The sequence below is a fragment of the Coenobita brevimanus genome, chromosome 11, assembly GCF_032717465.1.
Source record: "Coenobita brevimanus isolate Jiangsu-jjx chromosome 11, ASM3271746v2, whole genome shotgun sequence".
NCBI classification, from domain to species: Eukaryota; Metazoa; Arthropoda; class Malacostraca; order Decapoda; family Coenobitidae; genus Coenobita; species Coenobita brevimanus.
The window spans coordinates 11,231,596-11,245,354 of NC_136964.1; positions in this window are offsets into that span (position 1 = coordinate 11,231,596).

The window sequence follows — 13,759 nt, forward strand, 5'->3', positions numbered from 1 at the left end:
GGATAGACAGATTGGTTGATAGACTGACAAATGGATGGATAGGTGAGTGGGTGGATTGGCGAAAAGATAAGCATATTTATAGATAGATAGATAGGATAGACAGATGGACAGACAGACAGACAGATATATAGACAGATTCCTTACTATACTGTCGAAATACAACTCACTTTATCAGCAAGAGCTTGATTCACCTTTGACGCAGCCTTGCCTACTGATATCTCTCTCCCTCACCAGATAAAACTAGTCAAAGAAGCGCAGATGATAAGGGAAATCATCATCATCATCATCATCATCATCATCATTCGGACCTCCTTTCCCACCCAAGGGCAGGGTGAGGAGTAGCAACGTCCAAACAGCCTATGTTGGCCAGTCCAATGGGCCACGCTTCCATTCACTCACCATTCAAGCCCCCGGAATCCTGGCTGTATCGGATACGCCAAAAACATTCACCACGTTCTGTAGCTTCACATAAATATAATAATAATAATAATAATAATAATAATAATAAAGGCTAATAAGGTGTGACAAGATATAATAAGGAGTAATATATGGACTAAATCGCTAAGGAAGAGGTGTTAGGGTGCCTGTGAGAGGGACGTCAACATGAATCAGCTCTTACGTAACTCAGTAAGCTTGGCTGCATTAATTTCCCCACATTCCAAAAGCACTTCTTCGTGACTAGCATCATATTTTAGGCCAAGGTAAATTGAATAGGGTATAGTTCTCTCTCTCTCTCTCTCCAAACATGTCAATACGGCAGATTTAAAGAAAATGACAGAAAACAATAACACGTAATGGACAAAATAAATCGCCAAGGAATGGGTGTTAAGGCCACGTTTGCCGTAAAAATAAACACCTTGGGTACTCGACACAAGAGCATATTTGAGAGAGAGAGAGAGAGAGAGAGAGAGAGAGAGAGAGAGAGAATATTATTTCTTCACATGCACGATGTCGACCTCTCTCTCTCTCTCTCTCTCTCTCTCTCTCTCTCTCTCTCTCTCTCAACACAAGGCGCCTTTATCCTCACACAAGCACTCCTAAGCACTTCTTCGTGACTAGCATAATTTTCCGCATACGCATGATAGTATTCTGTGATATACTATGTTCTTATACAGTCCTGATGGGTTATATTTATCGCCTGAGTCTCCTTGGTTACTAGTCAAATCCTACTTCTTCCTTAGCCTTTATCTTTTTCTGTGCCTGTCCTCCTCTCTTCCTATTTCTCCCATCTTTCCTGTCACTTCTTATTGCTTTTCTTTCCTTTACAGGTGGCTTTACATTGAGTGACAAGCCAAATGGTTTCCTGTAAGCCAAGAAATTATTTACAACGCTGGGTGGTAACCATATAACCAAACCATACGTGCTCCCTACGTGTCGACAAATGGGTTGGTGGAGGGTTAGTGCCCCTCCCCGTAAAACAAATAACTCAAAGTCAAATGGCCACCCCTTACGGGATTATGGTGTCTGGCAATAGACAGATAGATAGTTACTAGTCACATTTAGTCTCCTTGGTTACTAGTCAAATTATCTTCACTTGGCCTTCAGTTAAGCTGAAAATGGCTTAAGCAGCTCTGTAGGATGTCAAATTCAATATAGACTATTTTTTCCCCTATATCTTTCCCCAAATTTCGGTCCTTTTGCGGTTTATTTCACATATATCAGTGGCACTACTATTACTACTATGTTCCTACTTCTGCTGCTGCTGCTACTACTACTACTACTGCTGCTATTACTACTACTACTATGGGGTATGCGGCCGTGTGATGTGTCCGGCTCAGGGAAGCTGGACGCCCCTGCCCTGCATAGTCCCGGGTCACCCTTGGGCAAGGTGTAGCACCCGTTAGCCCACCAAATAAGTAGTAGGCTTGATTTTGCTTGATGGGTCTGCTCTCTCTCTCTCTCTCTCTCTCTCTCTCTCACACACACACACACACACACACACACACACAGCTGAGGCCATTTCCACGCTCTGACCTTTGAAGCTTCTGGGAATGGGGAGGGGGGGTGTACTGTTTTCCCCGTATCGGTGGTGGGGAGGGGGGTGTGGGGCGAGGAGGGGTAGGGTTGGGTTGGGGTATGTGAAGTTAGGTTAGGTTAGCTTAGAACATAAGAACATAAGAAGAGAGGATAACTGCAGTAGGCCGGTTGGCCCATGCTAGGCAGCTCCTAGAAGAGTAACTGAACTACTAGAATGAGATAAGGACAGCAAAGAAGAAGGCTCTCCCCCGCCCTCCAAACCCTCCAGCCGAAGCCGGCAGGAAAAAGTCAGAAAGAACACCACGCCGTATAGAAAAACTGGCGTGGACATTTTACAGGAAAGTGTGAAAGGAGAATAGAGACTATCATAGTGTAAGCTGAAAAGAAAATTTTTTTGAATTAGTATTGGTTATAAGATTTTCTTTATTCTATATCCACCCCTTATTTGTCATATGCTTATCTAGCCTATGCTTGAAACTCTCAATGGAAGAGGCAGCAACTACTTTACTAGGTAGCTTATTCCATTCGTCTACTACTCTATTACCAAACCAATTTCTACCGATTTCCTTACTGAAACGGAATTTTTCTAGTTTGAAACCATTATTTCTAGTTCTATCCTGTATGCTCACTTTAAGTACCTTGCTAATATCTCCCTTATTTATACCATTCATCCACTTAAACACCTCAATTAAGTCTCCCCTTACTCTACGCCTCTCTAGCGAATGCAGACTTAGTCTTTTCAGTCTGTCTTCATATGACAGGTTCCGGACGTCATGTATCATTTTAGTCATTCTTCTCTGTACATTTTCTAACGAATTAATATCCATTCTATAGTAAGGACACCAGAATTGTACTGCGTAGTCTAAATGTGGCCTTACTAATGCTAGATAAAGATTTAGTATTACTTTAGATGATCTATTGCTCACGCTTCTCGAAATAAATCCTAGGACCCTATTTGCTTTATTTCTCGCATTAATACACTGTTGCCTAGGTTTAAGGTCGTTACTAATCATAACTCCTAGATCTCTCTCGCATTCCGATTTGCTAATTTCTTTGTTATCTAAGCTGTATTTAGTATCTCCAATGGTCTTGCCTACGTTAAGTACTTTACATTTTTCAACGTTAAATTCCATTTGCCAAGTTTTAGACCATTTGGACAATGTATCGAGGTCTTTCTGTAAGTTATGGCAATCGTCAGTCGAGTTAATGATACGCCCTATTTTTGTATCGTCGGCAAATTTGCTGATTGGATTGGGTTGGGTTTGGTAAGGGTAGATGGTTATGGTTATTATTGTCGTTATTATTATTATTATTATTATTATTATAGCAGTTGTAAGATTAAAATATGTATAGAGTTCGCCTTTTTTCTCTTCGACAATAAGTAGTCGTTATAAAGACGGTAATAATAATAATAATAATAATCCTCTCATCCTACCTGATTCATGTATAATCACGTCTTTCATGGCAAACTTTCAATTCCATAGTTTTGGCTGAAGATGAAGATGAAGATGATGATGATGATTATAAAATTGTTCCTGTCATTTATGGAGCCTGTTTACGTGTTTTTTTTATTTTTTTATTTCATTTACTCACCTCCTTCAGCGCAGGCATCCGATCTCGTATCATTGTGGCTCTGTGAATCTCCCAACACTGTGGCACCTGTTGTCCGTTTGGCACTGTAACCGACCTATCCGCTATTTTGAGGTTCCTTTCACGCGTCCTCTCACATATCACTATTTTAGCATATCTAGTGCATTCCTGTAGGTTTATAAGATTATTTAGGTCACTCTGGGCAGCGGGGTATGATGCAAGGCGGCGTGGAGTGGCGGAGAATGACTGAATCCGCCTACCAACTCGTGTCTGATAATAGAAGGCTCTGTAACCCGTACATATAAACTCGCCTAAGCCTATTTCGATTTTTTAAGATTTGCCTGCGTTCCTCCTTACTGCTACAGCCACCAAAAACCTCCCAGTCAATGTAGAAAGGATATTATTGCCTCAGATTACGAAAGATAAGACGAGATGATTTAATAGTTGGTTGATATGGAGACTCGTTGAGCTTAGGAATTGATTGGGTGGTATTATAAATGCTGCCCGAGGGTTTGCGCGCGCAGCTAGAAAAGTCTTGCCATATGTTAGGGTATTATCTTTCATCGGAGTCTTCTCACACCCTCACTGCCATTAAGTACCTTTTTTTAATATCTACATCCTTTTTAGATATGTCTGTGATGTGTGTGTAGTTCAGGAAGTGTTTGATTATTAAGTATTCATTATTAATTGAAGTGACGTCAGGTTAATCGGGCACCATTCGCTGAAGATAACACATGCTCACTCATACTGCCTCGTGATCCACATTTTGGTATATTCAGCTTTAATAATAATAATAATAATAATAATAATAATAATAATAATAATCTTTTCCCTTATTGTCCATGGCTAGGTTAGTTCCTCAGGTCAGATAAATTATGGCTAGGGTGACCAGTCGCTCGTCCTTGAGTGTCTATGTGAGCAAAAACCTCAGCCTGAATTGTACATCAGATGGTAAATACTTAGAAACTGTAGTGTCCTCTGACTATCACTATTTTCTATCTATCAGTCTGTTTATCTATCTATCTATATCTATTTCTCTATGGATTTCTTCTGTGGCCTTTCCGTCACAAATGACCCTTGGGGGGGAATAAGGACCCTCCCAGGGGGGATTAGTGCCCCTGGGGGAGTAAGGGAAGGGGTTAAGTTGTGCGTGTAGTGTAGGTGAAGTGATATAAAAAAGTGATAGTTGGTGAATATGCAAAATACTACTACTACTACTACTACTACTACTACTAATTATAATAATGTACCAAACTCATCAATATTCACTCAGACCACTGAATTGAGGAGAGAGAGAGAGAGAGAGAGAGAGAGAGAGAGAGAGAGAGAGAGAGAGAGAGAGGTGGGGGGGGGGAACGGATCTATACCTCCCTGTAATGTTTATGATAAAAAGATAAATCGGTTATCATTCTTTATCAGACAGTTTAATCGGTAAACTGGAGAGGGTGTGTGGTGTCATGTCTGCTGTTTATTATTATTATTATTATTATTACAACACCATCATTATCATCACCGTATTATTTGCTGTCGTTGTTGTCGTTGGTATTATTATTATTATTATTATTATTATTATTACTTATTATTATTATTATTATCCTCTCTCTCTCTCTCTCTCTCTCTCTCTCTCTCTCTCTCTCTCTCTCTCTCTCTCAGTCTTCCCTACCTTCTTAAATCCGTGGGTGGGATTGACTGAGGTGCTGAGCCTTCTACTCCCACGAGGATACCCCCACTCCATCTCTCTCTCTCTCTCTCTCTCTCTCTCTCTCTCTCTCTCTCTCATTATCAGTGGTAGTAAAGAAAGAGATAAAGGAAAAGAGAGAGAGAGAGAGAGAGAGAGAGAGAGAGATGAAGTAGGAGGGTAGGTGAAGTCAGGTGAGAGGACGCAAGATGCTTCAGGTGGGCTAGACAGGTGTGGACATTAATTCACTTACACTGGGGAATAACTAAGGGAGGAGAGGGATTAGGGAGGGAGGGAGGAAAGGAGGGAGAGAAAGATGGGGAGGGAAGGAGAGAAAGATGGGGGGAGGGAAGGAGAGAAAAATGGGGGAGGGAAGGAGACTAAGAAAGAGGAGGAAGGAAATGGAGAGATGCAGGCGATGACGGAAAGGGAGAGAAGGAAAATAAAATATAGATTAATAGGCAGACAGACAGGTAGATAGATAGATAGATAGATAGATAGAGAGAGAGAGAGAGAGAGAGAGAGAGAGAGAGAGAGCTTCTTGTCCTTCCATACAAGCGTGATGTTGACCATATCCTGTGCAAAAATAAACATATTTTAGCATAGCATATTGGACCACATAGCATCATTATCGTAAATACATCTATCTGTCTGTCTGTATGCATGTCTGCCTGTCTATTTATCGGTCCATCTATCCATCCATCCGTCTATCTATCTATCTGTCTGTCTGTCTCTCCATGCATCCATCCATCCATCTATCTGTCTATCAATCTATCCATCCATCCGTCTGTCTGTCTATCTGTCTATCAGTCTATCTGTCTATTTTTCTTATTTTCCACCTGTTGCTTTCTTTCACTACCTTAATCTCTCCCTCTCTCTCTCTCTCTCTCTCTCTCTCTCTCTCTCTCTCTCTCTCTCTCTCTCTCTCTCTCTCTCTCTCTCCCCTTCATCATCATCTTCTTCTTCTTTTCTTCATTATTTTTCTACTCCTTCTCTCTTCCTCCTCCTTCTCCTCCTCTTCTCAATCCCTTTTCCCCCTCCCCATAACCTCCCCTTTTCCCTCCACCAACCCCCTTCCTTCTCTCCTCCTCCTCCTCCTCCTACCTCGCTCCTCCTCCTTTCCCTACCCTCTCGCTCTCTCTCACATATCAGGTCAGTTTCGTCCTATCTACTGTCAAGAATTTACCTGTCTTCTCTTTCGCCTTACAAGACCAATTAAGAAGTGACCTATACTCCAGTCACTGTAACTTGGCGCAGAGTTCCCCGTCTCTCCGTTAAACCAGTACCCTAGTCCCGTTTTTTGAAGTTTTATTAGTAACCAAGGAGATGCGTTTACCCTCCAAGACTCATTCGCCCTTCAAGACGAACTGAATTTCCCGCAACCACAAATTCGTATTTCTGACCGCAAGGCTAGTAACCAAGGAGACTCTGCTGCAAAGCCTAGCAACCAAGGAGACACAGCTACGAAGCCTAGCAACCAAGGAGACTCCACTACGAAGCCTAGTAACCAAGGAGACTCCACTACGAAGCCTAGCAACCAAGGAGACTCAACTACGAAGCCTAGTAACCAAGGAGACTCAACTACGAAGCCTAGTAACCAAGGAGACTCAACTACGAAGCCTGTCTGAAAATGTCTAATGATATGGAGTGGAAGGATGAGAGTGATTTTGACGAGGGAAAGTTTATGAGGGATTTGATGGAAGCCAGGATGAAGTGTGACCCGGGCCAGAGGCGGTGGCACTCCTCCATGCAGGTGGGAGGGTTGTCTCTCTCTCTCTCTCTCTCTATCTATCTATCTATGTATGATTCTCCCTCCTCTACTCCCTCTCTGTCTGTCTGTCTGTCTGTCTGTCTGTCTCTCTCTCTCTCTCTCTCTCTCTCTCTCTCTGTATGATTCTCCCTCCTCTACTCTCTGTCTGTCTGTCTGTCTGTCTCTCTCTCTCTCTGTATGATTCTCCCTCCTCTACTCTCTGTCTGTCTGTCTGTCTGTCTGTCTGTCTCTCTCTCTCTCTCTCTCTCTCTCTCTCTCTCTCTCTCTCTCTCCCTCCTCTACTCTGTCTGTCTGTCTGTCTGTCTGTCTCTCTCTCTCTCTCTCTCTCTCTCCAGTCCATTTCCTGTTATATAGGTAGCTCCCTAACACCTCTTCCGTAGCGATTTACTTTTGGATATGGATGGTTAATACCCCTTTATGAAGAGTAGGGCCATATTCGATTTATGTAACAAAGGAAGACATTAAGGTGTAATAAAATAAATCGCTTAGGAAAAGGTGTTAGGGAGCTTTGTATCTTTCTCATATTTGTTTGTGCTTTTCAGGTATGATTTTTTCTCTTCTAATTAGTTATATGGTTTTTGTATGTTTTGTTCAGTTTTATTATTATTATTATTATTATTATTGGAAAGCATATGACAGGGTGGATAGACAAGGATTGTGGAAAGTATTAAGAATATATGGAGTAGATGGGAAGTTGTTGAATGCCGTGAAGAGTATATATGAGGGTGCTAAGGCTGCAGTACGTGTGGATAGTGAACTGAGTGAGTTTTTTCCATTTGAAGGTTGGGTTGAAACAGGGATGTGTCATGTCTCAATGGTTGTTCAAACTGTATATGGATGGGGTTATAAAAGAGGTACAAGGTAGGGTAGTGGATGTTGGAGTGGCCCTGTTGAGAGAGGATAGTGTTTGGAAACTCCCTGTACTGCTGTTTGCAGATGATACTGTGTTGTTAGGTGAAGACGAAGGGGAGCTGCAAGGCTTGGTGGATGAGTTTGGGAGAGTGTGTAAGAAACGGAATCTAAAGGTGAATGTAGGGAAGAGTAAAGTGATGGTCTTTGAGAGAGGTGAAGTTAGTGAATGCAGAGTGAGGTTGGATGATGAGGAGGAAATGGAAAATGTGAGTACGTTTAAGTACTTGTGTAGTGTGATGAGTAAGGATGTAAGTTTGGAGGGTGAAGTGCTTGAAAGGGTACAACAAGGAAGAAAGGTTGCTGGTTCCTTGAAGGCGGTGATAAGAAACAGGGAAGTGAGCATGGAAGTGAAAGAGTTACTACATGACAGTATTGTGATACCAACTCTTGCGTACTATCAATCATTGTTCAGAGAGAGAGAAAGAGAGAGAGAGAGAGAGAGAGAGAGAGAGGTATCCTCGTGGGAGTAGGAGGCTCAGCATCTCAATCCCACCTATGGGAGAGGATTTAAGAAAGTAAGAAAGACGAGAGAGAGAGAGAGAGAGAGAGAGAGAGAGAGAGAGAGAGAGAGAGAGAGAGAGAGAGAGAGAGAGAGAGAGAGAGAGAGAGACAGACAGACAGACAGACAGACAGACAGACAGAGACAGACAGACAGAGACAGAGACAGACAGACAGACAGAGAGATTTATAGGTGTAGGTATAAACTTAGTAATAAGGAGAGATAGGTGAATAGAGATGAGATAATAATAATAATAATAATAATAATAATAATAATAATAAAATCGCATCCAATTAAATAGAGAAGGGGAGAGAGGGAGGGAGAAAGGGGGATGGAGTGGAGAAAAATGGAGGGAGTAGGGTGGAGCAAAAAGGAGGGAGGGAGAAGGGGGATGGGATGGAGAAAGAGGAGGGAGGGAGGGGGGAGAGAAGGGGAGTGGAGTTGGAGGAAAGAGGGAATGGGAGAGAGAAAAAGTGAAGTGGAGGAAAGTGGGAGAAGGTGGAAATTAGAGCAGAGAGAGATGGGAAGAAAGAATGCAAGAGATGGATGGGGGAGACAGAGAGGAGAGAAAAGAGGAAGAGGTGTGAAGGAAAGAGAGAAAGAAAACATTGGAACATAAGAGAGGATTTACTAACAATTAAATAGAGAAGGGGAGAGAGGGAGGGAGAAAGGGGGATGGAGTGGAGAAAAATGGAGGGAGTAGGGTGGAGCAAAAAGGAGGGAGGGAGAAGGGGGATGGGATGGAGAAAGAGGAGGGAGGGAGGGGGGAGAGAAGGGGAGTGGAGTTGGAGGAAAGAGGGAATGGGAGAGAGAAAAAGTGAAGTGGAGGAAAGTGGGAGAAGGTGGAAATGAGAGCAGAAGGAAATGGGAAGAAAGAATGCAAGAGATGGATGGGGGAGACAGAGAGGAGAGAAAAGAGGAAGAGGTGTGAAGGAGAGAGAGAAAGAAAACATTGGAACATAAGAGAGGATTTACTAACAATAACTCCTGCGTCTCTCTTACACTGTTTATTAATTTATTATTGTCTAAATTTTATCTAATATCTACCATGGTCTTGCCCAATTTAAGTACTGTATATTTTTCAGCTTTTAAAATTAAGTTAGCCAATTTTTAGGCCATTTAGTGCATCGAAATCTGTAAATATTAACACAGTCGTCAGTTGAGTTAATGATACGCCCTATTTTTGTGTCATCTGTTGATTTGCTAATATTGCTCTCTTCTCTTTCCCACTCAGCTCTTTTCTTCGCTGCTCTTCTCTTCCTCTTTTTCGTCTAATGAATAATAAGGGGCAGAGCACTGATCCCTGTGGTACACCGCTAGTTACTAATCCCCAGTCTGATTTAGTACCATTTATTACAACTCTGCTTTCGTTCCTTCCCTTCAGCCAGGATTGTACCCATTATACATACTATTAGTCTTTATTGACGAAAGAAAACTATCATTGTTATTATTATTATTATTATTATTATTATTAAGATATCGCCGTCTATACCGTGTGCTCAAACTTTGTAAACTAATCTTTCGTGTGGGACCCCATCAGAAGCCTTAGTAAATTCCAGATAAATAATATCGTAAGCTTTATCGCTATCTACTGCCTCATGGACAACTATTTTGTCTAAAACTGCAAAGATAGAAGGAAGGAGAGAGAGAGAGAGAGAGACAGAGAGAGAGAGAGAGAGAGAGAGAGAGAGAGAGAGTATTCCCGCGGGAGTCGGAGTCTTCTTAGCACCTCATCTAAACCCATAGGGATGTCAAATTAAGGAGAGAGAGAGAGGGGGGGGGAGGGGAGAGAAGGAGAGTGAGAGAAAAGGGGGGGAAGGATGGAGAGGAGAGTGAAAGGAGTGGTTGGAAAGAAGGAGAGGGGAGGGGGGCAAGGGGAGGAGAGAAGATAAAAGTAGCAGTAGTAGTAGTAGTTATTATCATTATTATTATTATTATTATTATTACTACCACTACCACCACCACCACTACCACTACTACTACTACTACTACTACTACTACTACTACTACTATGCTCCTTATGTTATTTAGTTATTTTTTTTCACACAGATAGAAGCAGATTGTAGCAAGAAAATGTGAAAAATTATTATTATTATTATTATTATTATTATTATTACGTGTTATTATGTTATTTTGTTATGTTCTTCACACAGGGTCAGGGGCGGGGCAGCCTAATAGCAAAATATTGTAAAGAAGATGAGAAACACAGACTGCCATACACACTCGTGAGAATGGAAGAAGAGGAAGAAGTAGAAGAGGAAATAGAAGAGGAAGAGGTAGTAGAAGAAGAGGAAGAAGTAGAAGAAGAGGAAGAGGAGGACGAAGAAGAGGAAGAGGAGGAAGAAGAGGAGGAGGAAGTAGAAGAAGAGGAGGAAGAAGTAGAAGAAGAGGAAGACGTAGAAGAAGAGGAAGAAGTAGAAGAGGAGGAAGAAGCAGAGGAGGAGGAAGACATAGAAGAAGAGGAAGAAGTAGGAGGAGAAGAAGAAGAGGAGGAGGATGAAGTAGGAGAAGAAGAAGAATATTTTGATGCAAAGGAATGGCCAGAAGAAGAAGAGGGGAAAAAAGAATATGAAAGGAAGAGACGAGAGAGGAAGACACAGTACCACGTGGGAGAGCAAGAAGAGGGGGGAAAGGAGGTTGAGAGAAGGAGGAAAGAGGTGGAGAGAAGAGAGAGAGAGATAGGGAAGATGAGGAGAGAAATGAAGGAGATATTGAGAAAAGATAAGGAAATTGAGAAGAAGGAGAGAGGAATTGAGAGAAAGATGAAGACGATGGAGATGATGTTGAGGAAGATAGAAAAGGAGGAGGAGGTGGAGGAAATACAGGAAGGGATGAAGGAAGTGGAGGAGGACATGAGAGAGATAGAGGAAGGAATGAAGGAGATAGAGAGAGAGATGAAGAAGTTGGAGGAACAGATGAAGGAGCGAGAGGAGGAGGAACAGAAGGAGGAGGAGGTAGAGAAAGGAGAGGAGGAGGAGGAGGAGAAGGCACAGGAAGGGATGATGGTGACAGAGAAGATAGAGATACAGAAGGGGGAGGAGGAAAAGGAGATGACGAAGGAGATACAGAAGGAGGAGGAGGAGGTGACAGAGAGAGAGACGAAGGAGAAGGAAGCAGAGGAAGAGACGAACGAGAAGGAAGCAGAGGAAGAGACGAACGAGAAGGAAGCAGAGGAAGAGACGACGAAGGAGAAAGAGGAAGGCACGGGTCAAGACGCCCTTCAAGGAGTCCTGGGGTTACTAGGGACCGTCAGCGCGTCTCAGAGTCTGGTGGGCAGGTACACGGAGAGGATGCTGGAAGTGTTGTTTGAAGTGGAAATAATGCTAGGAGAGTTAGCTAGGAGACTGAGAGAAGGAGAACCAGGCATGGAGGAAGTCTTACAAGGGATACAAGGCGTGTTAGATACTGTGGAGGGACTGCAGGCGAGGATTCGGAGAGGAGTGAGAGAGGATGTGCTGAAGAGAATGGGGGAAATGCTGGAAGGATGCAAGGAAGAGGAGGAGGAGGAGGAAGAAGAGGAAGAGGAGGAGGAGGAGAAAGAGGAAGCAGAGGAGGAGATGGAGGAGGAGGAAGAGGAAGCAGAGGAGGAGAAAGAGGAAGCAGAGGAGGAAATGGAGGAGGAAGAGGAAGCAGAGGAGGAGGAGGAGGAAGCAGAGGAGGAGGAGGAGGAAATGGAGGAGATGATATCCAAAGAAGAAGAAGCAGATGAGAAACAGGAAGACGTGAAGGAGGAAGAAGAGGAGGAGGAAGAAGAAGAAGAGGAGGAAGATGAAGACGTAGAAGAGTATATCCGATTGAGAGAACTCGAGAGAGACGTGAGTGAGATGGCCCAGAAAGTGGAGGAAAAAGAGAAAGAGAGGGAGAGAGAGCTGAGACAAGAGCTGGAGAGAGAGATAGAGGTGAAGAAGAGGCTGGCGGAGGAAGACAGACGGGAGGAGGAAGAGAGAAGAAGAGAGGAAGAAGAGAGGAGGAGAGCACATTGGGTTTTCGTGGACGTAGAGAGAGGGGAGAGAAGGAGAGTGAATCCGGTGAGTGATAGATAGATAGATAAGTAGATAGATAGATAGATCTCTTTTTCCCTCTTCTTTTCTGATTCTCCTCCTCCTCCTCCTCCTCCTCCTTCTTGTCCTTCGTCTTCTTCTTAGTACAGCTTTGTCAGTTATTATTATTATTATTATTATTATCATTATTATTATTATTATTATTACCATTACTATTGTTATTGTTATTTTTATCATTATTATTGTCATCATTTTCTATTTTAAGGGGAAACTCATATTGTCTTTATTTTCCAGGCCAAGCTAATATGCCCAATGATGTAAGAGGTATACACTCTCGGAGATATCAGAAGTCCTAAGGAAATAGTCTACTACGATCCAGCGCCTTCAAGGGAAAAAAAAAAAAAACTCTCCCTAACACCTTTTCCTTTGCGATTTATTTTTGGACATGACTGGTTAATCTCTCAGTGCGTTATATATGAAGAGTGTGGCTTGGAATGGCCTCTACTCTCTCCCTAACCCCTCGTCCTTAGCGACTTATTTTTGGATATGGCTGGTGTATATCCTTTTGTACGTTATACATGCAGAGTATGGCGATGTTTGAAGGATTTATATAACACAGAATAAGCAGAGTTAATCGCTTAGGAAGGGGTGTTAGGGAGCTTCCTTAACTGACGAGGATTCTTAGCTAATTAGTTACCAGAAACCTGAAAGACTCTTAACGTCCTAAGTTTAGCGATTTAGCCTAACCTTTTCTCTACATTTTTCATTATATTTGTTTTGTTTTCATCTGAGAGAATCGTAAGACCTTTTTAAGCATAACTTGATGGCCAGGTGTAATTAGGAGATTAATTTGTCTATGCTCTGTTCACTCTAACTTGGCCTAAAATTGCCATCTGTCCATCGTGAATGCTAGTCACGAAGAAATGCTATGGGAAGAATAGAGATTAACATTTCATCATCATCATCATCATTATTATTATTATTATTATTATTTTGTCATGACCTCTTTAATGTACTCAGTCAACAGCCACCACCACCATCATCATCATCATCATCATCATCTCTTTCCCACCCATGGATGTGGTGAAGTAGGATCCAAAGATTAGGGTATCAATAAACTGTGTATTTTTGTAATGAATAAATTTTGTATTCTGTATCTGTGTTGTGTTAGTCTTAAAATTGTATGTGTGTGTGTGTGTGTGTGTGTGTGTGAGAGAGAGAGAGAGAGAGAGAGAGAATGGTACAGAAGGAAAGAGAGAAGAATAAAGAAGGGAAGACAAGAAGGTAAAAAGAACGAGGATAAGAGGAAAGGGTAAGTGAACAGAAAAATG